The sequence below is a fragment of the Lissotriton helveticus genome, chromosome 11 (genome assembly GCF_964261635.1).
Source record: "Lissotriton helveticus chromosome 11, aLisHel1.1, whole genome shotgun sequence".
Taxonomy (NCBI): domain Eukaryota; kingdom Metazoa; phylum Chordata; class Amphibia; order Caudata; family Salamandridae; genus Lissotriton; species Lissotriton helveticus.
In genome coordinates this window covers 763774025-763801839 of record NC_136072.1, presented here as the reverse complement: position 1 = coordinate 763801839, position 27815 = coordinate 763774025, and the positions used below count along the sequence as shown (strand labels likewise).

Genomic DNA, 27815 nt, shown 5'->3' with positions numbered 1-27815 from the left:
AATCGCAGTGTTCCAAATGTCACATTCTGCTATCATTTCAAATCCAAATAACTGACTAACCTATCCACCACTTAAAATGTACTTGCATGTTTCACTATACTAATTCAACACTAATCCTCTATGGGTCCCGGAGTAGCATGCTACTCACCGAAAAAGTGCTTCATCGCCTCGTCAGGGGTAGTAAGCGCTATGTAAAGGCAATTTACAGCTGTTGAGCTAGGCCTGCGGCGTGCTCTGGCTTCTCAGATTCTTTTGCCTATGAACTAATGTTCAGTATTGGCTGCATAACGTCATCCATCGTTAAATATTTAATTTCGGTGATACTTTTGCCTATGAACTAATGTTTAGTATTGGCTGCATAACGTCATCCATTGTTAGAATTTAATTTCGGTGCTGCACTATTTCCGTACCGCTGTGGTTCCTTTTGATGCTGTAACCGCACATATTGTAGTGGCTGCAAACCGTGATCTCACGTTGGCCATGCTATGATTTAACTGATGGAATAAGCTCACATTGGACCATTGGGGTGTCTTGCTGTACATTCAGACCTCACGTTAAACGCTCTCGTCAGGCCAAGTCTCTATATATAAGCGGTTTTACTGACAAGAGAGCGCCTTTATGCTCAAAGTACAATTTATACTGGTTTTGTGAAAAAATAGTTTTCATTTCAGAAGGAAGTAATTGCAGGGGAGGAAGCTTTTTACTTTAAATTAAGTGTGGTTGTAATTTAAGTGGTATGTTACCTTAAAAGATGCCAAGATCATGTTGCAGCCCTCGTTGCTTGTATTTTTCTAGCATGAAAATGCTGCGGTATATGATGTAAACATGTAAATGACCATGCATGTTAGTGCAGTAGAACTTTCCCAGTGTATCTATTGTGCTCTGTGTTTTTAGGTCTGGCTTAAGCATTTGCAAAAGTTTAAGCTATTGGCATTGTAAATGACAATGCTATTAATGTATCTATTTTCAAAACCAACACATAAATAAAAAAAGTGTCATTTACAATGCCAATAGCTCAAACTTTCCTAATGCGAGACCTATTGCATTGCAAATGCTTGTTTTTTAGGGCACCAGTCTAAACACCATTTGATTAGACCCTGAAAGTATACTTATAACACTAATATAAAAAGATTTTTGGCCACTGGTTAAGATCAGTTAATCAAGCCAAAATATTAATAGTTCTTGAAGCAGCTAACTGGAACAAAGTGCCGAGGGTATTGGAAACCTGTGTGGATTGGCTTCACTGAGCATTAGTAGCATCTAGTTTATGCTTGGTCCTGGTATCCCCCCTTTGCAAAGGTTCATGGTAGAATTGGACCTGATAAAATTAGGCAGTTGGAAATAAAAGTGAGTTCAGTTGTTCTCTTCAACCTCTTTCATAACTTACGAGATTTGTTGGTACCTACTTCTTTTTTTAAAGGATTTATTATCCTGGTTTGTGGGATAAAGCTGTGTGTGTATGTCTCTGTCCCCTACTAGAAGAAGTTGTGTTGTCACGGTAAGCTGCATCTTTCTAGCCAGATGCTGTCAAATGGATTTTCTTTAATAGATGTTTGACTTGAGGATCATATGAACTCCCTCTCACATCAGGTCCACCTGTTTGCATGCTTGAGTTCTTGCAAAACGCCCTTTCCTGGTCGGCTTGCACTTGAATTTTCAATGAAGGTTTTTTGTTGATTGTATCTGGACCTGTGAGCAGCTACTTAAATGAATTCTCGTCCCTTTAGTCCACTCTTATGTAGTGCAATTTACTTCACATGAACGTAGAGTGGCATGATGCCCGTTTCCCACCACATACAACAATTGGGCTTCGACCTGATTTCAGTTCCTGCTGTTAGGCTGGTCATGGCACCACAAGCTGCTTGAGCTCTTAGAGAACTTTGGCATCATCACAGATCATTGTCCTGAACAAGAGACTTGTGATGTCTTTGTAAGGGAAGACCATCCTATCCACGATGGAGAAGCTGGTCCAGTGGACGAGAAAAATCCAAAATTATACCTATAACAAAGAATAGCAAGTGTCTGGTCTGTGCTTCTCATCCCTTAATAGCGCTTAGGTAGAGTAGCCTGTGTATTACACTTGGAACACTCTTCCCTAAGAACTATCCCTCCTTCCTCTTTTGTCCCATGTAGGGAACTACTAGCTAAAGTTTACACCTAGGATATATAGCTCTTTACATTTAGCTTGGTGGCCATAATTCCGAACAAGGCTCAAAGCTCCAGAAATCTTGAGCCCAAATGTCCAGTTCTGAGCTGTCTGCCTGTGTAAAGGTATTTCCAAATGATTGGGATACTGGTACCTGGTATACAAAATAAACCCTGGCACGTAAGTAGGTTGTTTAGAGCGAGTGGCTACCCCATTTGCTCATGTAGTCCATACTGGTAAAACCTGAACATAGCGAGCCTATGTCTCAAGTATACTGGCACTTTGACTGCATGATACAGTAATCAACCTCCTTTTCAAAAACTCATTGTGTTTTAATTATGTTGAGTGTGTGTCCTAATTTACCACGTCACAACAAAGCCTGCAATTTTTGATACAAAGAATGGTTGTGCTAGACTTGTCTGGCATCTGTCTCTGGACTCTTTGTATCTGTCCTAAAAGATTGGGTGCTTTGATGCTCTGCATGTAGCAGTGGCTTAACAAAGACCTCCGCAGGTCCCGATGTGCGTGAAGGCCCCTGAGCTCCAGGGGGCCCTCTCAGCACAATCGCCTGGCCTGTCCACTCTGGTGTGGGTCCAGAGGGGGCCCCCCTCAATATCCTTTGCAGGGGGGCCCCCTCAACCTTTTGTTACACCATTGAACCGACCACTCACCACAAATTAATCCCGTAATCCGGCCATGCGAGAAGTCAGCGTGTGCACCTGACTGTTCTCATGACAAATGGCCGTATCTAAAGAGAGATATGTGTACATAGTATCACCCATCACCGCATTTCAGAATTATTTTGGACAAAGTCCCCCCTTGAAAAGAAATAATTCTTCTGTGGTTGGGCGCAGCGCTTACTGCAAAAAAACCACACTCAAAGCATCTACTACAATCACCGTGTACTGCATATCATGAAGAGCTGTTCTAAAAGAAAATATACAGATCCGCATTTTAAACAGAACTATCTTGGTCGCAGTCCCCCTTGGCTCTGATTTAGAAATATATATGCTAAGGATATTTGGATTTTTCACTGGACACACGATGGTGTTCCGGATTTGATGTACAAGCCTCATTAATCTGTATTCATTTGGAGGAGGCGTTGGTCACATTACCCAGAGTTGATGTGTAATTTTGGTTTGATTACAGTGTCAGAGGATACAAGCAAGGCACTTGTTAGACTTTACTGATGGTTTGGTGATTTGAGGCTTTGGAATGAGATGGTATTGTGGATAAGGGCACTAATGTGTGCCCTTCTTTTTTAGATACTTGCCTGACTTATAACCATGGCCGCTGGAATTATGCGGCAGGGGAGGGCCAAATTATCAGTCAGGGTTGAGTAAATTATGCAGCAAGAAATGAAAAATTATGGGGCATTATTCAGCACATTTTGTGATTGTATTACTTCATTAGTTTGTTAATTTTTACACTTGATAGCACCAGCTGGGCTTTAGTTGCACCTCGTTCATACCAGTGTAACACCCATATACAGCAATAAGCTACAGAAAGGTGACTAGTCGACCTTTCCAAAGGGCCTTTCATTGTGCGGGAACATGTTTTGCTGCATCTTTACTAACTTTTGAACCGTTTGTGCTAGAAATAGTTTTTTTGGTTCAAATCTACAGATTATGTGGCTGATGGTGGACCATGTGACAAATGCGGTAAATCACTAATTATGTGAAAATCGACGCGGTCACAGAGTTGTATAATTCCAGCGGCCCTGCTTATCAGGTATTGGTATACACCATTGTGCATTAAGTTTGGCTTCTCTTTGGGTTTCAAATCTGGATTTAGTTTGGGCCCATAGAGTGAGCATAATGGGGCTTTTATATTGGATGAAGGGGTAATAGGCATGTGAAACAAAGAGTTGCATGTGTATATTTATGTATTATGTTTGTTTACTTATTGATGTTTTCTGTTACTTAAGGGGCTGTCAATGAGTAAGACATAATACCATATGACGTTGATATTAGATCCTAACTCTGTATCTGACATTTGCTCCACTGTATAAAGTATGAATCATAACATGATGTAAAATGTTTAGAGCATTTATTTGTGCATGAAAGCTACTGATGAATGGATTGCCACCATATTCTGATGACATGGTCTATGTAATAGGGCCAAGATGTAATATGTCACAGGGTGATTGCTGTTTACTCTGTGGACATACCTTTTGTCAATGTAAAATAGAGGCTTTCTGTTTTATTTTAGCCCTTACGAAGTTGTGGAGCAAGACACCCATTCAACAAAACACATGTTGGCTAAAGGCATAGGACCAATAAGGGACAAACTTTTGATATGAACAGAATTTTGAAGAATATTTATGATGAATGTGCATTTAATTTTGCGTGTTCTGAAACGTTCTGTTATTTGTTTGTAAAACCCCAGTGTTGGTTTGGGGATGCAGGGTTAACATCCTCCCATCTTAAAGCACCACTGGAATATATTGTAGCAGATACTTGTGCACTGTAAGTGAACGCCAGGATTCCTTAATCAACCCATCTTACAGTCATTGGATTTCTTCAACAATCTCTTTCTGCCACAGCAAGAGACTTTCTCAATCATGTCTTGGCTCAGCTCAGTAGAGTATTGTAGGAAGCTGGCTCTCTATGTAGTGTACTAAAAAGAAGTAAACAGTGCAAAGAGTCTAGAGAATCCCCAAATGGTACACAGAGGTAAAAACAGATCATTCTAATACTCTTTTTGTGGTAGTGTGGGCAAGCAGTTGGGTCAGAGGTTTGTGCTAAGCATTTGTTGTACTCACAGAAGCAATAAATGAGACACACACACACAAGAATAAATCCGGGACCAATTTGTAAAAACAAATTCAATTTTTATGTATTTGTTAAGACAAAGAAAACAATTTAAGGTAAGTACTTTAACAGTTACGATTTTTTAAACTTCAGAAAATATATCACCTATGTGCGCAAATACGCACCATAGAAAACAATGGTGAAAAAGAGGAAAAATACATAAAAAATCAGACAATGCTTTCAAGAAGTTCACCTCCTCATTTTAGGTCGAAGACGGGATCAGGTCCAAAGTTCCAACAGGAAAAGTTCAGAGGTATCCCAGATCGGGCGGAAGCAGAATGCTGAGGGCCTTGAAAACTGCTGCGCAAAGACAAAGGGGGCCACCTAAAAATGTACTGCACAGATGGACTTACAGGTAATTCTGTTTGGTCTCCTTGGAAGGAAGAGGTCTCAAGGGCCTAGGACCACTGGAGCAGAGCTGGTTAGTCAGTGCTGGGGCCAGTGGGGCTGGGTACAGAGTGAACAGGCCAGCCGGGCATAGTTCTCCTTTAGGGTCCTTGCGGTCAGGAGCAGGCAACTTGGAGAGGGGACCTCTGGACAGCTAGGCTACTCAGGAAGTGGGTCTCTGGTGTCTCAACGTCCCTCGACGAATGCTTGCTTCAGGTGCTTTGGGAGGCCGGTGTGGACTATTCTTCTTGGTTTTTACTGATGGGAGTACAGTACACCGCAATGCCAGTAAGTCCTGGTCCCTCCAAACTTGGTGGAGAGGCAGGTTTGACCCTCCAGAGATGTTGTATCTCTTCTTGCTTTGGTGTTGCATCTAGGTCCTTGAGGAGAAGCAAGTTGACAAACCAGACTTCATGGCATCGGCGCCTGCGTTGTACAGGGAGTGATACCTTCACTCCAAGGGATATTCTTGCAATTTCTCCCTAAGGTTGTAGGTGCTCCATGGTTTTTGGAGTCATTGCAGGTTCAGGACAATATAGCAGGCACTGATTGTTAAGTCCTTGGAACAACTGGCAGGGTTTGGCACCTTTTTCTTCTGCAGCAGGGCTTCAGTTCTTGTGCAGTTCGTCTTTTATGTCCTGGTAATCTTTGGTCTGATGAATCTGATGTGCAGGTCTCAGGGAATCACCTAAATACTGAATTTTGGGGTGTTACACAGGGAGACATGTAATAGCCAATGGGCTATCTACCTTTAAAGTGTCTACACCCTCAAGTGATGTCTTCCTGTGGGAATAGGCACTACCCTAGCCTTGATTCAGAGGTTTTCACACCATTTTAAGATGGTGGAATTACAGGGGAGAATTCACCCCACCTGCCCCGCCCTCAGGGTGGAGCAGGTTGAGGGGGTACCTTCCTCTTCATCTAACTAATGTTCCCACCTTTCCTCCCACCAAAAGTGGAGCAGGAAAGGGGGCTTGGCCTGCCCCACTATCTCAGGGTTCCTGGCTTGGGTTTCAAAGGAAGCCTGGCCTTTGAAGCTTCCCGCCCGAGAAGGCCATTCTGTCCTGGAGAAGGAATGAAGAACCCCACCCAGAGCAGGTGTTGTTTTTGTCCTCTGAGAGTGTTCGCTCTCACTCCAGGAGGTCAGACACATGTCTGGCAGTGACAGGCTGGTGAAAAATAACTTGAGACCCCACTAGCCTTTGGTTAGGTTTCAGGGGACCCTCTCAAACGGTCTCCTGTGCGATTTTATTAGGAAATCTAACACTGGCATTAGTGAGGATTCATTAAGACAAGATGTTTAGTACCAAACATCTTAGAAATCAGTGAAGCTATCATAGGGGCTAGAAAACTTATGTTGACAAGTATCCAGCTCGGCCAGCCAGCCAGGGCTGAGTGTCAAGTCAACTTTTTGGGTTTTCCTGCAACAAGACAGGAAGCCTGCAATGGCACTGTGCATAGCCTTGGTGAGGGGGCCCTGGGTTGGCACAACAAGTGCTGCAGCCGCTGAGGACCCTCTTCAGGACCCATGCCCTGAGTAACAGGAGCACCATTTACTAGGGACTTAGACGGCAGCTGAAGTTGTGCCAAATATGGCACAAGGTTTTGAGAAAGAGATCTGGAACTGGTTAGCAGGAATTCAGTGCACTTACAGTTCGAAATCACATCAGGAATCAGACAAAAAGTGGAGGCTAACCATGCAAAAAGAGACATTTTCCTAGAAGTATTCTTCTCTCATCCAATGCTTTTGACTATACATTTTTAAACTCTATTGAGAAGTTTCACATGAGAGAATTTAAGCACAGTGAAGTCTTATGCCACTGTACGGAAAATATTTAGCAATTTAAGAAAACTGAAAGCACAAAAGGAGAAAATCAATGTATAAAGGACTGCTGTCATCACCTTGACGAGCAATACAATCAAGAATTCCTTAATGTTTCGAACAGCCTAAGTAATGTCAAATATATGTACAAATAAATCACTTTCAATGACAGAGTACCCAGAGATATATGCAATATTTACCCGTTCTTAAGTTATTCTCAAAAGTAATTACATGAATGGTGCAACATAGCTTCCTAAACAGCTTAGAAAATGTAACTGTCATAAATGGCCTAAACTTTTTATTTTGCTCCACATTTATGTATCAAATTACCTGGTAAACAAAAACAATTGAACATAGCAAACTGCAGACAACTCCTTATTAAAGATTTGCTGGAAAAATATTCATTCAGCACTCAGTAATGTGTTTACGTGGCCATTAATGTGAACAAAGTCTTTCTGGTACTCGTCATCAAAATTCAAAATATCCTGGCTGTCGGATTCTGAAGCCAGATCTGAGATGGTGAAGTCTGGCACCAGCCAGTTGAGTGGCGTATTGTTGACAACAAAGCCAATCACATCATCCAAAGAACACTTCATTTTGTCCAGTTGTCCTTTAGTGGTTGCAATGAGACTGTCCAACATCTCTCTGACAGAGGAGGTCAAGTGGAAACTCTGGTATAGATCGCCAGCCACTGAGCTCAAGTGGTGAGCCTGCTCCTGGATGTTGTGCGGCAGTCATAATTTGAACAACATGACTTCCCAGCACCGTGCTAATGCTACCATTCACGGCAGCCTTGGTCATTTCCACACTCCTATGCACTGCTTCTTTGGTCTTGACAACCACTCCAGTGACTGCATGAGCCACAGTATCTTTGGCACCAGTTACTGTGCTGGACAAGACATCTCTCGCACCAACCACAATATCAGAGGCTTTGGAAACGATCTTGTCAGATGGCTGATTAAGAATCGATAGTTTCTCTTCAATTACCATCTGCTACTAAACCTACCTCTCCCCTCCTGAGGCGGAAAGCCGGGAGGTCTCCTTACTTTTCTTTTGGCTGTGAAACTTTGGTCGTGTATTTTAATATTGCTATTTTTACTGTGTGCCTTTTGCAGCTCGTGCTCGCGCTTGTGTTAAAAGCGTGTAGGAGCACAGCGCTGCCTGCCACTTGATCTCCCAGCGCTTGTAAGCGCTTCGCTTTCCCCCCCTCCCTTGCCTGGGACTCTGAGACCGCCCTCGGCCGAGTATTGACGCCGAGGGCTGGGATCTCATTTTGGCCGCCATCTTGGGGGTAGGACTATTCACCCTCGCGCTCTAGCAGCGCTATAAAAGGGAAGCGGATCATCTAGCAGGTGATTACCATCTGCTACTAAACCCACCTCTCCCCTCCTGAGGCGGAAAGCCGGGAGGTCTCCTTACTTTTCTTTTGGCTGTGAAACTTTGGTCGTGTATTTTAATATTGCTATTTTTACTGTGTGCCTTTTGCAGCTCGTGCTCGCGCTTGTGTTAAAAGCGTGTAGGAGCACAGCGCTGCCTGCCACTTGATCTCCCAGCGCTTGTAAGCGCTTCGCTTTCCCCCCCTCCCTTGCCTGGGACTCTGAGACCGCCCTCGGCCGAGTATTGACGCCGAGGGCTGGGATCTCATTTTGGCCGCCATCTTGGGGGTAGGACTATTCACCCTCGTGCTCTAGCAGCGCTATAAAAGGGAAGCGGATCATCTAGCAGGTGATTACCATCTGCTACTAAACCCACCTCTCCCCTCCTGAGGCGGAAAGCCGGGAGGTCTCCTTACTTTTCTTTTGGCTGTGAAACTTTGGTCGTGTATTTTAATATTGCTATTTTTACTGTGTGCCTTTTGCAGCTCGTGCTCGCGCTTGTGTTAAAAGCGTGTAGGAGCACAGCGCTGCCTGCCACTTGATCTCCCAGCGCTTGTAAGCGCTTCGCTTTCCCCCCCTCCCTTGCCTGGGACTCTGAGACCGCCCTCGGCCGAGTATTGACGCCGAGGGCTGGGATCTCATTTTGGCCGCCATCTTGGGGGTAGGACTATTCACCCTCGCGCTCTAGCAGCGCTATAAAAGGGAAGCGGATCATCTAGCAGGTGATTACCATCTGCTACTAAACCTACCTCTCCCCTCCTGAGGCGGAAAGCCGGGAGGTCTCCTTACTTTTCTTTTGGCTGTGAAACTTTGGTCGTGTATTTTAATATTGCTATTTTTACTGTGTGCCTTTTGCAGCTCGTGCTCGCGCTTGTGTTAAAAGCGTGTAGGAGCACAGCGCTGCCTGCCACTTGATCTCCCAGCGCTTGTAAGCGCTTCGCTTTCCCCCCCTCCCTTGCCTGGGACTCTGAGACCGCCCTCGGCCGAGTATTGACGCCGAGGGCTGGGATCTCATTTTGGCCGCCATCTTGGGGGTAGGACTATTCACCCTCGCGCTCTAGCAGCGCTATAAAAGGGAAGCGGATCATCTAGCAGGTGATTACCATCTGCTACTAAACCTACCTCTCCCCTCCTGAGGCGGAAAGCCGGGAGGTCTCCTTACTTTTCTTTTGGCTGTGAAACTTTGGTCGTGTATTTTAATATTGCTATTTTTACTGTGTGCCTTTTGCAGCTCGTGCTCGCGCTTGTGTTAAAAGCGTGTAGGAGCACAGCGCTGCCTGCCACTTGATCTCCCAGCGCTTGTAAGCGCTTCGCTTTCCCCCCCTCCCTTGCCTGGGACTCTGAGACCGCCCTCGGCCGAGTATTGACGCCGAGGGCTGGGATCTCATTTTGGCCGCCATCTTGGGGGTAGGACTATTCACCCTCGCGCTCTAGCAGCGCTATAAAAGGGAAGCGGATCATCTAGCAGGTGATTACCATCTGCTACTAAACCCACCTCTCCCCTCCTGAGGCGGAAAGCCGGGAGGTCTCCTTACTTTTCTTTTGGCTGTGAAACTTTGGTCGTGTATTTTAATATTGCTATTTTTACTGTGTGCCTTTTGCAGCTCGTGCTCGCGCTTGTGTTAAAAGCGTGTAGGAGCACAGCGCTGCCTGCCACTTGATCTCCCAGCGCTTGTAAGCGCTTCGCTTTCCCCCCCTCCCTTGCCTGGGACTCTGAGACCGCCCTCGGCCGAGTATTGACGCCGAGGGCTGGGATCTCATTTTGGCCGCCATCTTGGGGGTAGGACTATTCACCCTCGCGCTCTAGCAGCGCTATAAAAGGGAAGCGGATCATCTAGCAGGTGATTACCATCTGCTACTAAACCCACCTCTCCCCTCCTGAGGCGGAAAGCCGGGAGGTCTCCTTACTTTTCTTTTGGCTGTGAAACTTTGGTCGTGTATTTTAATATTGCTATTTTTACTGTGTGCCTTTTGCAGCTCGTGCTCGCGCTTGTGTTAAAAGCGTGTAGGAGCACAGCGCTGCCTGCCACTTGATCTCCCAGCGCTTGTAAGCGCTTCGCTTTCCCCCCCTCCCTTGCCTGGGACTCTGAGACCGCCCTCGGCCGAGTATTGACGCCGAGGGCTGGGATCTCATTTTGGCCGCCATCTTGGGGGTAGGACTATTCACCCTCGCGCTCTAGCAGCGCTATAAAAAGCTCACCCTCTCCTCCGCGCAGCGGACGCGGTCAGCGGCCGCGCCGGATCTGCGCCGGAGTCGTGCCAGAGTCCTGCCCGTCTGCGCCCGTCAGCGTCCCGGAGGCGTTTGGCGTGGCAGGTACTTCTGGCCATTATGCTTTCCTACTCCACTCAGGAGCTCCTTTCGCTGCGCAATCGGAATGTGTCGTGTCTGTCAGTTTTTCCAGGCCGATATAGGGGTAAGCATAAGTGCCCTGTTTGTCTCTGGCACCCTGTCCGCTTACTACCTTCCCCTGCTCCTGTTAAGGAGAGTGGCTTAAAACATCATTGCCTACTCCTTAATACGAGGTCGTTGCATCGTCACACTCAAGAGATCTTTGATCTCCTGTCAACGACTAGTCCCACCTGCTTGATGCTTACGGAGACATGGACCAATGATTCCTCCCACCCGGACATTGTGGCTGCCATTCCCACTGATTATACCATCTATCGACAGGATAGAGTCAAGGGCAGGGGAGGAGGAGTTGCCTTAGTTGTGAAGAACTCTCTTTCGTGCATGGTCACGCATACTTACACCATCGAAGGGGCTGACTCATTGGCTTTTACCATCTCCCTATCGCCGCAACAAGCACTGAAGGGCCTGATTGTCTACAGATCTCCGGGCCCAGTGGGTTCCTTTTTTGATGATCTCCAACAGGTCATGTCGGTCCTTGTCCTGAGATCGGAGCATTGTTTACTTGCGGGAGATTTTAATTTCCACATGGACGACCACAATGACCAAAATGCCATCAAATTGTTAGATCTCGCATCCACCCTGGGTCTTTCCCCTTATCTTTCTGGGCCGACCCACGATAAAGGCCATACACTAGATCAGGTTTTTTCCACCATACCTATCATGAATGTAACACTTCTGCCAATCGTTTGGTCTGACCATTTCCTTGCCCATTTTGAAATACCTTCTACCTTGGCTTCCCCGGCCAGCGCCACGAGACAGCAGGGCAGCAGTTATAGGGCACTTCATCGGGTGTCCCCAGATATGCTCACTCATGCTCTGGATGATCACCCTGTGGCTTGTACTGGGGACTTGGAGAAAGATCTGGAGAGCCTGCAATCCTGGCTTCTGGCCAGATTAAATGAGCTCGCTCCCTTACAGTCACCCAGGTCCGCTGCTCGACGGGTTTCTGCCCCCTGGTTCACTGAGGAATTAGCCCATGTCCGTAGGCAATGTAAAGTGGTGGAGCGGGCCTGGAGAGTCCAGTATGAGCCCGAGGCCAAACAACGGTATAAAACCATGATGAAGTCATACCATGAACTAGTCCTTCAGAGCAAGAAACGGTATCTTGCCAAAAGGATTGATGATGCTGCCAATTCCTGCAAGGAGATCTTCTCAATCGTGCGCGAATTTACTAGCCCCCGGTCCATCTCCACCCAGGGTGCTCCAGCGGAGACCTGGGCTAACACTATTGCCAATTTCTTTACCACCAAAATTAGGCAAATCCAGGTCTCCTTTTCATCGAAAGCCCCAGATGATGTGTCTATGATGTCGATCGAGACAGTGTCTCTATCTCCCTCAGGCCCAGCTCTGCTTGATTTTCCTCCCCTCTCAGTTGCTACATCTTTAGCCTTGATGAGGAACCTCAAGTCGGGCTCACCACTAGATCCATGCCCGGCAAAATTTCTGGCAAAAATGGCAGATGCCATCAACCCCATAGCCAATCCCATTCTTAATTTATCCCTGAGCGAAGGCTTTCTGCCCCAGACCTGGAAGCAAGCCATGGTCATCCCTCTGATTAAGAAGCCCAATCTTGACCCAGAGGCACCCTCCAACTATAGGCCAATCTCGCTCCTTCCAGCACTAACTAAGATCTTGGAGAAACACGTGCACAGCGTGCTTTCCAACTTCCTGGAGTCCAATGATTTACTTCATGAATCCCAATCGGGCTTTCGCTCCAACTTAAGTACCGAGACGGCGCTCCTGGAAGTATCGGAGATCGTAAAAGAGGTGCTGGACATGGGAGGCAGGGTGATGTTAGTTATGCTAGACCTGTCGGCGGCATTTGACACCGTCCCCCATGAGGATCTTCTCACCAGGCTCCGTGACATCGGGCTAGGGGGGACGGTGTTCAACTGGTTTTCTTCCTTTCTGGCCAACCGCCGCCAGACGGTCTGGGTCCCACCCGGATCCGCCGAGATGCCGCCATTGGGAGTCGGAGTGCCTCAGGGCTCTATTCTGAGCCCCACTCTATTTAACATCCTTATGACCCCTCTGGCGACATTGGCGGAGTCCTTTGGGGCCCGGATCGTCTCTTATGCTGACGACACTCAGCTCCTTTTCACCTGTCGCAAGAGCGAAGAGTTCGATGGAGATAGGATCCGTGAGTGCCTTGGGGCTGTTTTTAGCTGGTTTTCACATAACAGCCTTAAGTGCAACTCGGACAAATCCGAAATACTATTCTTCGGATGCCCATCAGAACCAGATTGGCAAGGATGGTGGCCTGCCGACATGTTCCCTCCCACACAGTCCTCTAAGTGGGCCAAGAACCTGGGAGTTAAAATTGACAACGAGCTTTCGCTCAAATCCCAGGTTTCCACTCTTACGGGAACATGCTTTGGGATTCTCAGAATGTTGCGCAAGTTCTTTCCCCTTCTTTCGGAGCAACACCGGAGGATCACTGTTCAGGCCCTTATAGGGTCCAGATTGGACTATGCCAATGTCCTATATCTGGGCTTGCCTGAATATCTCCTCCAACGTCTGCAGGTCACCCAGAACGCTGCTGCGCGTGCCATTTTTGGCCTTCATCGCCGTACTAGCGCCTCTAATCTCCTTGTATCCCTCCATTGGCTTCCGGTGCGGAAGAGGATACTGTTTAAGGCCATGACCCTTGCCCACAAGGCCTTGCATGGCAATGGCGCCAAGTATCTCCAGAAGAGGCTGGACTTCTATCGACCTGCACGTTCCCTCAGGTCAGAAGCCTTGGCCTTGGCGCGGGTACCACGCATTAAAAAGGCTCGGCTAGGTGGCCGGTCTTTTAGCTTCCTTGCTCCTCAGCTATGGAACTCGTTACCGTTGTCCCTGCGAAACACCTCAAATCTGCTTGTCTTCAGGAAAGACTTGAAAACCTGGTTGTTTGCTGGATAATTCTTCCCCTTCCTTGGGCCCTGTTCTGTTACTGTTATGTTTCTTGCTCTTTTCCATGGTTTGGAGCTCAAAGCGCCGGGACACTCCTTTGGAGTAGCCGTTGCGCTATAAAAGTCCCATTTTAACATAACATTTTTTAACATAACAATTTGTCCAGACCAATACATGCATAGGTATTTGCAACTGCAATTTGAGGCTTCATCTTCTGGAGGATTGGCATGGCCATGGTGAAGTTCTAGTGCGGGTGCTGGCCCGCGAGGTTAGAAGAGGTAGCACTGTACCTCATCGCATTGAGGAATTATTTGACTTAGTGTGATTCATTTGTTTTGTGCATGTTTGTCAGTCTTGTTCCTAGTTAAGTGTTATTTTTTATGTCGGAAAAGGATACATTCTCGTATAGCGAGGATCACATCCAAAGATTAATCAGTGCACCACTAGTTTTCTCCTCTGCCACCTTGAGTGTCACAGCTAAGACACAAAATGAGTCTGACAGGTTAATCGGACTTAAGAAAAAACAGATCAGAACTGATTTACACGGTCACTTTCTACTCCAGCATCTGCGCGCAGGCACAATACCAACAGGCCTACAAATCCGCAATACACCTATGGTTTTTATTGATGACCCAGAATATAAGAAAGGTTTCAGTGGTATTGAAACTAAGTGCAGTAGGGACCTGATGGTCCTTACTGTAGAAACAGCTCACAGACTTTCCCTAAAGGAGCTAGCAGAAATTTCGGCTCTGGAATTAGAAATTCAAAACAATCAACTAATTACGGATACGAAGGGACTACTTGAGAAAATAGAAAAAGAAATTCTTGAATTTAAAGATTATACGGTTACGCAAAAAGGCAACAAATTTGATTTAGACCAAAAAGTTTTTTCGTTAGAAGTGGTCTATCCATTTTTGCAAGCAGACTTCTACTCAAAGCAAGCCCAACGGCGATTTTTTCAGGACAATCAAGGCCGCTCTCGTAACAAATTTCTTACTTTCTCAGACACGTCTTCTTCATCCGGAGCAGAGACAGATTCAACTGACACAAGGCCAAATCAGCCCTATAGAGGAAATCAAAATAACCAACAATCAAACCCTCAACCTTTTTTAGGCAGGGGCCAGCGAAGGACACGCGGCCGTACCCGTTCAACCTACCAACCATGGGAAATGAGAACCAGGCGGCAATACTACAGGAGTTAGAACCATTACCCCTGTTTGACCTGTCGGACCGTGTATTATCTACTTCAGAAATGTCAATTCTCAAAAAAGAACTGTCCTATGTCCCAGTACGATCAACGGACTTTGTTAAAATGAAACTTGAAATCCTAGAATTTTGCCGAAAGATCCGCTTAAAAATGTTTTTTAAGGATATTCCTATTCAAATTACTAGCAAAGTTACAGGTCTCCACAATAAATCATCGTTTTGCCCACCTTCTTCCAAGATTCCTAAAGAGGTACTTACTTTTGAGAGAGCCTTACTGTCAGGAATAACAGCTTTGGAAAGTAAAAGACAATTTATTCATTATAACATATCTAAAGAGGAGAAAGAGGCCATCTTTTCCTTAAAAAATGATCAATCATTAGTTATAAAACAGGCGGATAAAGGTGGGGCGGTAGTTATTTGGGACATCAACAACTATAAAAAGGAAGTCCACCGCCAACTTGGTGACCAAAAATGCTACAGGAGGATCAACAAAGATCTGACGATTGATCTACAAAAGGAACTATTTGGAATACTTCAAGAGGGACATGACTTAGGGATTTTAGGACCTAAGGAATTTACATTTCTTCAGAATAAACACCCAAGGATACCTCTAATGTACGTCCTTCCCAAAATGCATAAGGATGAATTTAATCCGCCGGGACGCCCGATAATCTCTGATCGAACCAGTTTCGAAATATATTGACCACTTTCTTAAGCCATTCATTGAAGAGATTCCAGCACATTTGAAAGACACGACAGCATTTCTTAATCACATTGCATCAGTCCAGTTCGATGTTACCAAACAACTATTAGTGACTATGGATGTAGTTTCACTTTATACGCAGATTTCCCAGGACCTAGCGTTGGAAACAATCATTTTCTTTCTAGATCAAAGGGAACAGCCAGCTAGAGTACCTACGGACTTTTTAGTTCAATTGGCTAAATTTGCACTATCAAGAAACTACTTTCAATTTGACGGGGACTTTTTTTATCAGACCAAAGGAGTGGCGATGGGCTGCCCATTTGCCCCAGAATTAGCAGTTCTGTTTATGGGATTGTACGAAGATAAATTCATTTACAACTCCAACCCATACTCTGAACATATCACTAAATACATCAGATACATCGATGATGTATTTATGATCTGGTCTGGCTCTAAAGAACAGCTGAATGAATTTATGACTTGGCTAAACCAAAGGATGGAAGACATTCAATTCAGTTTCAATTCCTCCAATAATAACATTACTTTCCTGGATGTACAAGTCTACGCCTTGGATGGAACGCTGGGTACTACACTCTTTCGCAAACCTACAGACCGGAACAAGGCGCTTCACTTCACCAGCCACCATCCTAGAAGTCTTAAACAAAACCTACAATTCGGACTATTCCTTAGAATAAGGAGAAATTGTTCAAACAAAGAGGAGTTTTTCCATCATGATAATGAACTAATGGAACGATTATGTTAAAGAGGATATCCAAAGAAACTCTTTAAAAAACTCAATAAAAAGAGCCTGGTGGGTCCCAAGAGACACACTTCTTCAAAAGAAAGAACGACCTGAACAAACCAGGATTGTCTGTGTCACAACGTTTGGACCCCAGACACATCAACTGCCCAAGATGGTTACTCAGAACTGGCATTTGGTAAAGAATCTTCACAGTGACTTTATTGACCCTCCACTTTTCGCTTTTAAGAAAGAAAAAAGTGTGGCCAACCATATTGTCAGGGCAGCATTACCTACTACTCCAAAGCCAACTTTAAGAGGCATGCTGGGTTTACCCCCAGTTATAGGGCATCACAAATGTGGCAATTGCTCATGCTGTGCACAAACGGTTGAGGGGTCCCTATTTACATTTAATGGGATCCAATGGAAACACAACTCATTTACTAACTGTCAGACGAAAAACGTGATTTATGGAATTATCTGTCCCTGCCCAAAATTGTATATAGGAGGCACGGCAGCGCATTACGCAGCATAAATCACGCATAAGGTAGGAAACGCCAAATGCACCACTAGTTTTACACTGGCAGGTGCAGAAACATCAGGAAGACGATCTAAAATGGACCGGCATTTCAAAGATTGACATAGACCTATGAGGAGGTGATACTGAAAGTAGACTAAGCCAGTGAGAAGCTCTACTTATAATGAAATATAATACTGCAATAACTGGCCTTAATGAAATTTCGGAAATATTTAAAGTGAACCCATGATCTGTTCATTCAATTCATTTTATTGGCAGTGTTGCTTTTCTGTTTTGGCAATCTTCATCAACCCATTTTTGTTGGTTTATCTTCCGCTAAGAAGCACCTGGTCGTTTTAATCGACATAATTTTTAAACATGCATTAGCAAGCTACACCGCTTCTAGTCCATCCTTTAATCATGCTGTGTTACTTCGACCATGGAACAATAACCTCCAAAAAAAGAAAAAAAGCGCTCCGTGTTTCTCTTCGATCACGTGATCGCACTATTCTTTCTGGTAAATACAGAAGAAGGACTTCATCTGCCGCGTTCACTTGCCAAACATTGTTTGACGCGACCGGCGATTCTGACTAAGGTAAGGGCACACAGCTTCTATGAGTACTTTGCCCCACATCGCCTGAGCCCCCTATTTTAGTGATTTACCCCCCGATTCCTCCTTTTCAGGTGGAAATCAAAGACTGTGTAATCAGAAAACTATACAGGCAACCAATGTTCCCTCTAATTTGTTTCCTCCGTGTGCGGCAGTGGAGGGTCTCTGTGCGCTGCAACCAGGGCTACGTGCGCCAGGAACCAGACCACGCGCGTTTGCAGTGCCAAATGTCACTCCAAACGTTTACTTAAAAAAGTTTGATGGTGCATTTTCACACATACAGCGCCATGTTAAGGGTCTTAAGCTTTGTTTCTTTCTTTTTTGAAACCATGACTGGTTTTAAGGTTTATGTTGGTCATGTGCATTGTAATGTTTTCTCATTCCCAGTTCGACACGCTGACGTGGATCATCATGGCGTCACGGCTCAAGCCCTCTGAGTGCCTACATTATCCACCAACAGCCATGTGCAACCAACCTAGCAGGCAACTGGCCCAGCAGTGCTGGCACACATTTCAGTCAGTGCACAAGCCTCTGCCTTGTTCCAGTCACTCCCTCCGTGATAAATGCCTCCAGGACCACTATCCCCATATTTTTTTGTATTTTTTTTATTTGAAAGGTTTTATGTAGCGCTAGCTAGACCAGGAGGTATCAGAGCGCTTTACAGGGTTATCAGGCCATAGTTGCAGGTTACATTGTTACAAAGGTTATACATTTAAAGGACAGAATTGCTCTATTTCACCTCGTTTTCAAAGAAGTCCATTATCGCTGTCTAACAGCAGGAAGTGAAGTCACCTCACATACCAAAAAGGTTTCGCTTCAGTGCACTCCAATCCACACAATCCCTAGGGTATTCCCCTGGCGCCAGCATTGCTGTCAGGGAAACACCTGGAGTAAACCAAGCTTTTAACAGAGCCAGGAGAGGGCATGCAGGAATTATTTTATTTATTTATAAAGTTTTATATAGCACAAACTTGATCCCGAAGGATATCAGAGCGCTTCACAGTTTGAGGGAAATGAAGGTAACAGATCAGTACATGAGTCAAATAGTGAATATGCATAGGCATTGAATCAAATAGTGCACACATAAGGTGAACATTCTACTGGGCATACCAGAGAACACTCTAGTTTCTGCTGAGAATAGGGACCATAACTGCAGCTCCGGGAGAACCAAAAACCAGACCAGGGGTATCATTTGCTTAGACTGGCATTGGTCCTGATTCATTACCCGTGTTAACCATGTATTCTTAAAGAAACTGTGCATTCTAATTTCTGTTCTCTGTGTACTCCCTCTCCTCCATATTCCGCAGGTTATGGGTTATTGGATTTAATAATTTGAATGGAGGTCAAAACTTGAGTGAGTAAAATGAGTCAACAGATGTATGAACTGCGGTGTGCATGTTAGTGTCATCTGTTCAATTGATGGCAACTTGTTATTACCCAACCTTGTGGCGGGGTATGCAAGTATCCCATCTGTTTCTGTGCATGTGTGACAGTGTGCCAGGTGTTTTCAATAATACCCTGCAGTGCAGTGCAAGCTTCTTTTATGGCACCAGCTACTCGTCTCTGACTGCAGTCCCTCCCTCATCAATGCCACTCACTGTAACCCCAGCCCCTCACTGCTGCCTTTAAACTTTTGCTCCTTAATGCAGCCTCTTATGCCCTGCTGTCCCTTTAGCCCCACTGAAGTCTCTCACATCTGACTCTCGTGCATGCTTCCGAAATACTCATTTTAGGCGTTTTGAAAGAGCAGAATACTGGTCACATTTTGTACTCTGGGTACAGTGGGAGACTTTTGAGTGCGTGCTAAAATGAAAGTAAACTCGTACACGTTAGAGAATCCGTCACCAGAGCAGACCGTCACATGTGCTGCGAATTAAAACCTGACATAAACACGAACATATGCAAGGGCACCTACATGGCAAGCAGTGAGCTAGAACTGCAGCAACCACATATGTTTAAAAGAGGAAAGACGGGAAAGGGTACCTTCCAGTCGGCAGAGCTGTTGCTGTCCCCTTTATCTTTGAAGAAGGGCACGGATTTATTTCACCAATCACTCACAGACTTGCTGTATTGGTTTGTTAGTAAAGTGAGGCTTCGGGGAGATTATGTGCTTGTTAGGTCTCGCCTGTCGATGCGCATGCGCATCGAGCTTGCGAGACTATTGGGGCTTAAACAGTCTTTAACCAACTTGCAAGGAATCGTGGCGATTCCTTGCAGTGCCCGTGAAATTAAAGCTCAATGCGCATGCGCAATTAACATTAAAAGCGCGTGCACATGCCCCCAGCCGCCTGGATGTCTTTTCCCTCAGCCGCACTCCTCCCACACCCCCGCTCCGCCCCCTCCCCTGTCTGCCGTGTCGCATTTCTTCAGGGCACTTTCTCCACGGCCGCCAGGCCACATCAAAGGCTTCCCCAGCACTGCCCCACCCATCAATCACCATCCCACTGCCACCCCCCTCCCTCTCCATATGGTGCGCTCTGCCTCAGGCCTCTGAGCCGTCCCTACGCTCCCCACCCACCCCCATCCTTCACACCCTTCGGCACCACTCCGGCCCCGATCCTGAGCCGTCACTTATTCACGGCCGCAGGCCATGACTCGCATGTACTTCCCCGGCTCTGCTCCCCGCCCCGCCTCCTCTCTATCCGTCGCTCTCCTTGTTTTGTTCTCATTCTCGCAAGCTTTTACCAAGTCTCAAGGCCGCACTTTCAAGGCCTGTCTCTTTCACGGCCAATGCTTGTTTACTTCGTCTCCCCCTAACCCCAACACTTCGAGATCGCTATTATTATTTTTTTTCTTTAATTAGTCGATTCCCGTGATTTGTGTATTTAAATTAGTAGTTTAGGAGATTAACGTTGAGCCAACGCCTAGGCTCGAACTCTGGTCTCCAAGTCTCTGGTCGGTGAAACTGTTTCAGCACAACAACTGCCACGTCACAACCCACCATTTGGAGCAATGCGCTCCCGCCATGCCCCCCACAGCAGTGCCAAGAGCTTGTTTTAAAAAAAGACGACATGGGCCCACATTCACAACCAGTTCCTACACTGGAAAAGTTTTGTATGGCTAAATACATGACAATGATGTACAGAAAAGCAATGTCATTGTGATAACGTTTGAATCATATGGTTAAATGGTCAAAAACAAAAATTCATTGAAAGTTTTTTTTTTAAGTAGGTAGTCTTCTTCAAAAGCAACAAATAATCACTCTGCATGGCAAGAATCTCAGGTCCTAACTACGCAAATGATGGTCCAGGGTTATCGCCGTCAACAGTTTTTAGGGTTGCTTGGCATGACAATCATGAAAAACATTCCAAATTTACATTGAAAAAAGTGTGTGTTGGTACATCATTATTGAAGTGCAGTTTATCTTGTCTTCCTCAGTACTTCGTACATCTCTCTAGAGATGTGGCCTAACGACCAGAGCTGCCATCTAAGTCACGTACATACAAAACATGTTGCATTACAAATGGTATAGGTGCCACATTCGCGAAAGTTATAACTATTGGCATTGTAAATGACAAAGCTATCAATTTAGCTATTTTAAAAACCAACACATAAATAAAATATTTGTCATTTACAAGACCAATAGCTCCAACTTTTCTAATGCGAGACCTATTGCATTTCCAATGCTTGTTTTTAAATATCCATGTTAATCGCAACCCCTTCACGAGCTGCGCTTAACATGGATTCTTAAATAAAAGCACTCAATCTGCGCGCAGCCTCACTTTACTACCAAACCAATACAGCAAGTCTGCGAACAAGGCAGATTAGCCTACAAAACACACGCTGTGTTTTGAAACTTGCTGCATTGTTCTGATAGTAAAGCGAGGCTGCGGGGGAGATTGAGTGCTTTGTTTAAATATCCATGTTAATCGCAGCTCGTGAAGGGGCTGCAATTAGCATGGATACCTAAATAAAGGCAGACAATCTCCCCTGCAGCCTTGCGCTACTAAGCAAACATTGCAGCAAACATTGAGTGTGTTTCAAGGCAATAGACAAAGTACACGCAAGTGGCCACATCAAAATACTTAACCTCTGCAACTTGGAAATTACCGTTTTTCGCGCCGCGCGCCTTTTAAAAGCGGCGGCGGCGGCGCGAATACTTTCACGGGATGTGCCCTCTGTGCGCGCCACACATGGCTCTGCGCGCTCGGGGGTAGTGAAGTGGGCGGCCGCGCAGCCGCGCGGCTTATTGGGAACAGTGCAGGCAACTAATCTGAAATCGCCTAAATAGCCCGGTAAGCTTGTATCTAAAACAAATATTGCATGCCTCGTTTGCATTCAAACTTTTGGCCCCACGAAAGTTTTTTACACATTGTGCCTTTATGTTCAATTAGGTAATCTGCCTCTTTCAACTATAGAGGTGAGTGCTGTTTGAAATTATAAATGCTCAAACGGACTTACTCCCCAAAACTGTGTTACATCTAGCTTTATGTCATTTTGTGTTTTTCTTGTCTAGTGTGACTACGGAAATTGATGGTGGTCTACCACGAACTGATTTGGTCATTGATATTAGACCGTATTTACAAGGTATGGTGGTTTTGCCGACTGGTGGCATGTTCAATTTACTCTGAATTAATCCTAGTTGACCATTTAATTATTTGTTTGGTTTTTGTTTTAGAAAATGTTGGTCCTGATGAGAACCCCGCAATTAGGGGTTTGAAACGCGTCGACCTGACCTGACCTGACTGGACTCTTTGTCAATCCTAAACACTTTAAAGATCTATCAACAAAAAGAAAGGGTGAACTTGCTATTAATGATCAGCACATCAAAATAATATGTTACCCATCATAGTCATAATCCAATCCTGTAGGAATACTCAATTTTGGAGTGCCCAACTGGTAGGATGCTTATTCACCCTTAAGCAAATTCCGTCACGAAAATCTGCCCACAAGCCTGTAGTAGAGTTTCATGAACCATGTATACAAATATGTCCACCAGTGCACATCCCCGTTTGTTATTTTTCTCCAATTCAGTAGTAATTCAGTCACTTAGTAGAACGATTTCTTTCAAATTCCTCAGATATTTCAAGTAGTACACAGTCCATCAATATTTCAAAATCTTGTTTATTGATTATTATTCTTGCCACATCGTCACAGCCGACGCGCGTTTCGCCCTCCACTGGCTTTTTCAAGGCTGCAAATCAGTATACAAATACACACAATCAGTAAAAATATTTTTTCTTTTTTTCATTGTAGGCCACCTTTGCCCTTCAGTGTTTGACCAAACAATCTAAATCATGTTAAGCCAAATTCCAACTCCCAGTATCAAAACATGCAACCATGCATCTTTTTCTAATCAAATGGAATCTAATGCCCTGCACATTATCTGAAGAAGCAATCTAAAGCATGCTTTAATTGAACAAAACACTTATATATCTTGTTATGTGGTCAATCTACTCAACACCATTATTGCATAGTATCTGTTTAAATTGTCTTAGTCAATCCTTTTGCTCCAGATGACCACCACTTGAGCCTCAGTTACTTCAATTCAGTAATCAGCATAACCGTGTGCCCATAATCACCCAATCTATCCATGTTTAACGAAAAATCATAACACCCATGCCCAGTCATAATCTAAAGTGCAAAATAGTGCCAACTGATGTTTAAAATACTTCCACTTACCAAAAGCAAAGTAGAATGGTGAGTGGCGTAATCTTGTACAAATCAATAAAAGATATAAAAAATCCTTCTCCTATTACTCCTGTAAAACCAAATAACGCCGGTATTTAGAATGTATCATGTTTCGATTGGCAGTTCCACCAGGCCCCAACCCATGTACAACGGCTTACCTTAGAGCCCTTCAATATTCAAGGTAATAGTTATCCCTTAGAGTACTGGCACTTCTAATTCCATTCCTCATTTGATAGTCCATGCATATATCTATAGTTCAAGGAGCCATGATAAGTTCCATCTGTAAAAAGAGGTTCATTCCCATTTCAAATTAGTTTGGAGGACCCAAATTTGTTACAGATATCTCTGCAATGTTATACATATCACCAAACGTAATACTCATGTAATATAAAACACAAAGTTGCATTTGGGCTGTCCAAGACACAGCCTGGCCAAATACCGGTCTCACACTCCCATAAAAACACCAATTAGTCCAGCAGCTCAGTCCTGTTGTCCAAAGTATGCAGCCAACCCTGATAAGTTACCCCTCATCAAGATAAAAGTGTCATACTGCCAGAAATATGCCTCAATTCCCGTTTGGACTTATTCTAAACCCCGTCAGTATAATTCACATTAACTCAAGAATTAGAATGAAGTAAGTCCCTAATTACCCTAGTTGTTTCACCTACGCGTGCTCCTGACATGCAAACTTTCAGCGCGATGCTCGAGTGCATCTGTATGCTTTAAATACTGCACCCGAATACAATTCCCTTCCGCCGGCATGATGACCTCAGCGCTTTTGTACATTATTCAAACCGCACACGTTACTCGGTGTGCGGCAACAAGGAGTGCATATTCAAATTCGATCATAGCTCCCATTCCTAAGCGCCTTCACTGTTAGGCTACAGAACGCGACCATCACGCAAAATAATGCGGCATGCCCGAACCCGGGTCTACACGAATTGAAGCTACGCCCGGTATGCCTGAAAAACGGAGAATGCGTCTTCTTCATTCTAAGCAGCATTCACTCAGTGACAGGAAAGCAGATTTAAACTTACCGCCATTGCAGAGCCGAGTCGCGTCTCGACAAGGCGTCTCCCTTCCGCGTTCGTCTGGCAGAGAGTAGCTGCGTGAGCCTGGCCCACCCTTTATGTTAAACACTAAGGAAGGACTAAAACGAGTGGTTACTTCGAACTAAGGTGGAAATCGTGGCCATCTTGGAGCAGTTCATCCAAGTTGATAACACATATACAACACCCATATTCTTCTGGATCAACAAACAAAAACATACAATATATACAATTTAAAAAACTCAAAAGCAACAACAAAACCTTTGCTTCTCTTCTGATCTGTTGTTAGTCAAGTAGTAATACACACATATTATGCATCAGACATGGATGTGTAGTGATTTATGGGCATATTAGATTATTCAAATCTCATTCCTCTTTACCCAATTTTGATGAACCTAACAACTCAGGTATTTACAGAAACTCACACATCTCTTTGTCCATATTTGCTCCTTTCTCCACCGCTCTCAGAGAAATAATCCATTTACTTTCCAGTCTTCGCACCTGCTGCTCACGGTTCCCACCCCTGTTTCCTGCCATCACAACATCTACACCATGGAACCTTATTTTATGCAGATCATTTGGTTGGTGTACCATGTTAAAGTGTGACGCCAGGGGATATTGAGCATTATTGTTACGCATGGCCCTGATATGTTCCTGGATTCTTTCTTTTAATGGCCTGATCGTGCTGCCCACATATATCCAATCACATATACATTTTATGCAATATACTGTATAGGTAGTGTTACAGTTGATAAAATTACGTATTGTATGCAGTTTTGGACTATTGTACCTAAACTGCAATGTTTTGTGTGACGCAAAGCAGCATATGCAACAGTTTCCACATCTGTAGAATCCTTTAGGAGAGGTGGGCATCCAATTCGTTGCCCTTGGTGGAGGAATGTAACTCGGACATAGCTCTTGTCTCAGAGTTCTTCCTCTACTCCAAGTGATTGAGGGTTTAATTCCCACTTTGTCATGTAAACTGGGATCTTCCAATAGCAAATGCCAATTTCTGTTCAATATCTTGTACACATCAGTACTAGCAGTGCTATATGGAGTAATGAACCTTATCTTTTTCTTTTTTCTTTCAGGTTTACGTGTTTTTTTGACAAGCAGTGAGTTTCTGTTGACTTTATCAATTCTATTTCTGGCCTTTGTCACTATATCATTACTGTAACCCCTAGAAAGGAATCTCTTCTCCACTGATTTCAGTTCTGTGTCCAATCTATCATGATCACTGCAATTTCTTTTGGTTCTTAGCATTTCCCCATAAGGGATTGCATTAATTTGTGAGCTTGGATGTGCACTTTGTGTATGTAATAAGGAATTACAGGCTGTCTCCTTTCTATAGGGAACAGCATGTAATTTGTCCTTCTTGACCACAATAGTGACATCCAAGAAATTGATTCTAGACACACTCTGCTCATTTGTGAACTTTAGGTTAAAGGGATTATCATTTAGAAAATCAAAGAACATGTCTAAGTCCTCCTTACTGCCCGACCAAAACATCAGTAGGTCATCAATATAACGACCAAGGTACAATATACTTTCTGTTAATTCACTTGGGCATTTGCGCCATATATGGATTAATTCAAAATAGCCCATATATAGGTTTGCAAGCGAGGGGGAAAATTTCGCCCCCATGGCTACCCCCCTAATCTGGCGATACCATGCTCCATTGTGCAAGAAGACATTGTTGGCTAGTACCAATTCAATCATTGCCATCAGCATATTAGAGTGGGCATAGGTCTCAATGGGTCTGCTCTCTAGGAAATGACGTACCGCTAATAGTCCCCTGTCACAGGGAATACTTTAAAGATCTATTCTTGACTTAAAAACGAAATTGTATTCAATATATATAGTTGTAAATAATTTGAACTATAAATTTAGAGAAATATTACCATCTACAGGTCTAAGTACTTAGATTTCTGTTGACAAAGGGCCACATTGCTGTTTTTATGTATAGCTGTTTGAGTGGAGTATGAATGTTTTTTGTAGGATGTGTATAATTTGTAAATATGTGTAAATTTGCCGGTTTGATATGTCCAACCGTATAATTGTTTGTACATGCATATATATTCTTTGACATGGTTTAAAATTGTAATGCTCAACTAGTGAAGAAAATAAAAATTTAACTAGTGACGTAAGACAGAAACGGACCGTTATGTTTCATTCATAGAGGTCAATACAAGATTAGTTTGAATTAAGTCCAGTATTGGCCATTGTACTGTTTTTCCATGGTGAAGGCTACAGCAGTAATAGTCAGGACTCCCTTCTCTGCCACCTCACAGACCGATCTCAGGTAGGGGTGGTTCTCCTTGGTGTTAGCATATGCAGACAACACCATGTCGTAGGCGGAGCTGATCATGGGCAGACTCACCATCCGGGACACCACATTCTGCTGCGGATCAACAACTACCGAGGACATGGCAGTATCTCCCTTAAACATGGCTACTGCTACAACAGTTCACGCTAACTGCAATGCTTTTGACTGTTTCGGTTTATCCTTCCAACTCCATTCCAAAGCTTGCTTTGTATTGCATGATGGTCTACTTTTCAACCATATCAACCTCCGACGGCTCCTTCTGGTTCTCTCTTAATGGTCTCAATCTAATGTGCTAATACTGCATGGAACGTCTTGTTAAACCTAGACCTATTTGTTTTGCCAATGCTTGCTCATATTTTACATTATTATGTAAAACACTGAATTATCTAGATAGATGATGGACTCTCTTTATTGTTCAATTGAACTTCTCTGTCTGATGGACCCCAAGCCAATCATTGTACACTATCTGCAGAAGGACAGGAAGAAGGGCCTTAATGGCTGTGGAGCAGCATAATTTAGACTCCACACTCTATACGGCATGCATATACATTTATATACTCATATATTAAATGTATATTTTACGTGTGACTTAACCTCATTAACGTGTCACAAATTGAAATTAATTTTTAATATGTAACCATTGCAATGAATAAGAATCCATACGTAGGTGTATTAGGTTGATCAATAGACTCATGTACTCATATTTATTGCATATTCATGAATAACAATGAATGTTTGCTTTCACTGGTTTATGATATTTTTCACATGCATCCAGTTTAATTCTCGAGTTAACTTAGCCTGATATTAGGCCTCAACTGAAACCGTTTGACTTCACACTGCCTGTATACTGGTTTCTTTCTATTACAGGTACGTTATCTTGCTTCCCATTAGTTATAGAAAGTCTTATTGTTTGTATTAGATTATTGGTAGTGAGGCCAACAAACTTGGAGAAATAATGGTGAAAGGAGACCTTCTGCTTATGGTTTACCAGGAGGCTGAGCTGTCCAAGGCGGTCTGCTGCATACCTGAGGAGATAGGAACTTAGGGTGTATGTGGACTCACTGCACATAAGGGGATTTGATTGGCTATTGGTGGTTGGAGAGAGATATGGATGTTCTTGAAGCTACTGGCTATATTTAATTGGTGTTTCCACAGTTAATTAGACAGGCTTTCACTTGACTCTGA

At 44.2% G+C, this 27815-nt stretch overlaps 1 pseudogene; it reads right to left on the bottom strand.

The window, feature by feature from the left end:
• Positions 1–7780: 7780 nt before the first annotated feature.
• LOC144790888 (perilipin-2 pseudogene) lies at positions 7781–26732 on the bottom strand (annotated as a pseudogene).
• Between the last annotated feature and the right edge of the window lie 1083 nt (positions 26733–27815).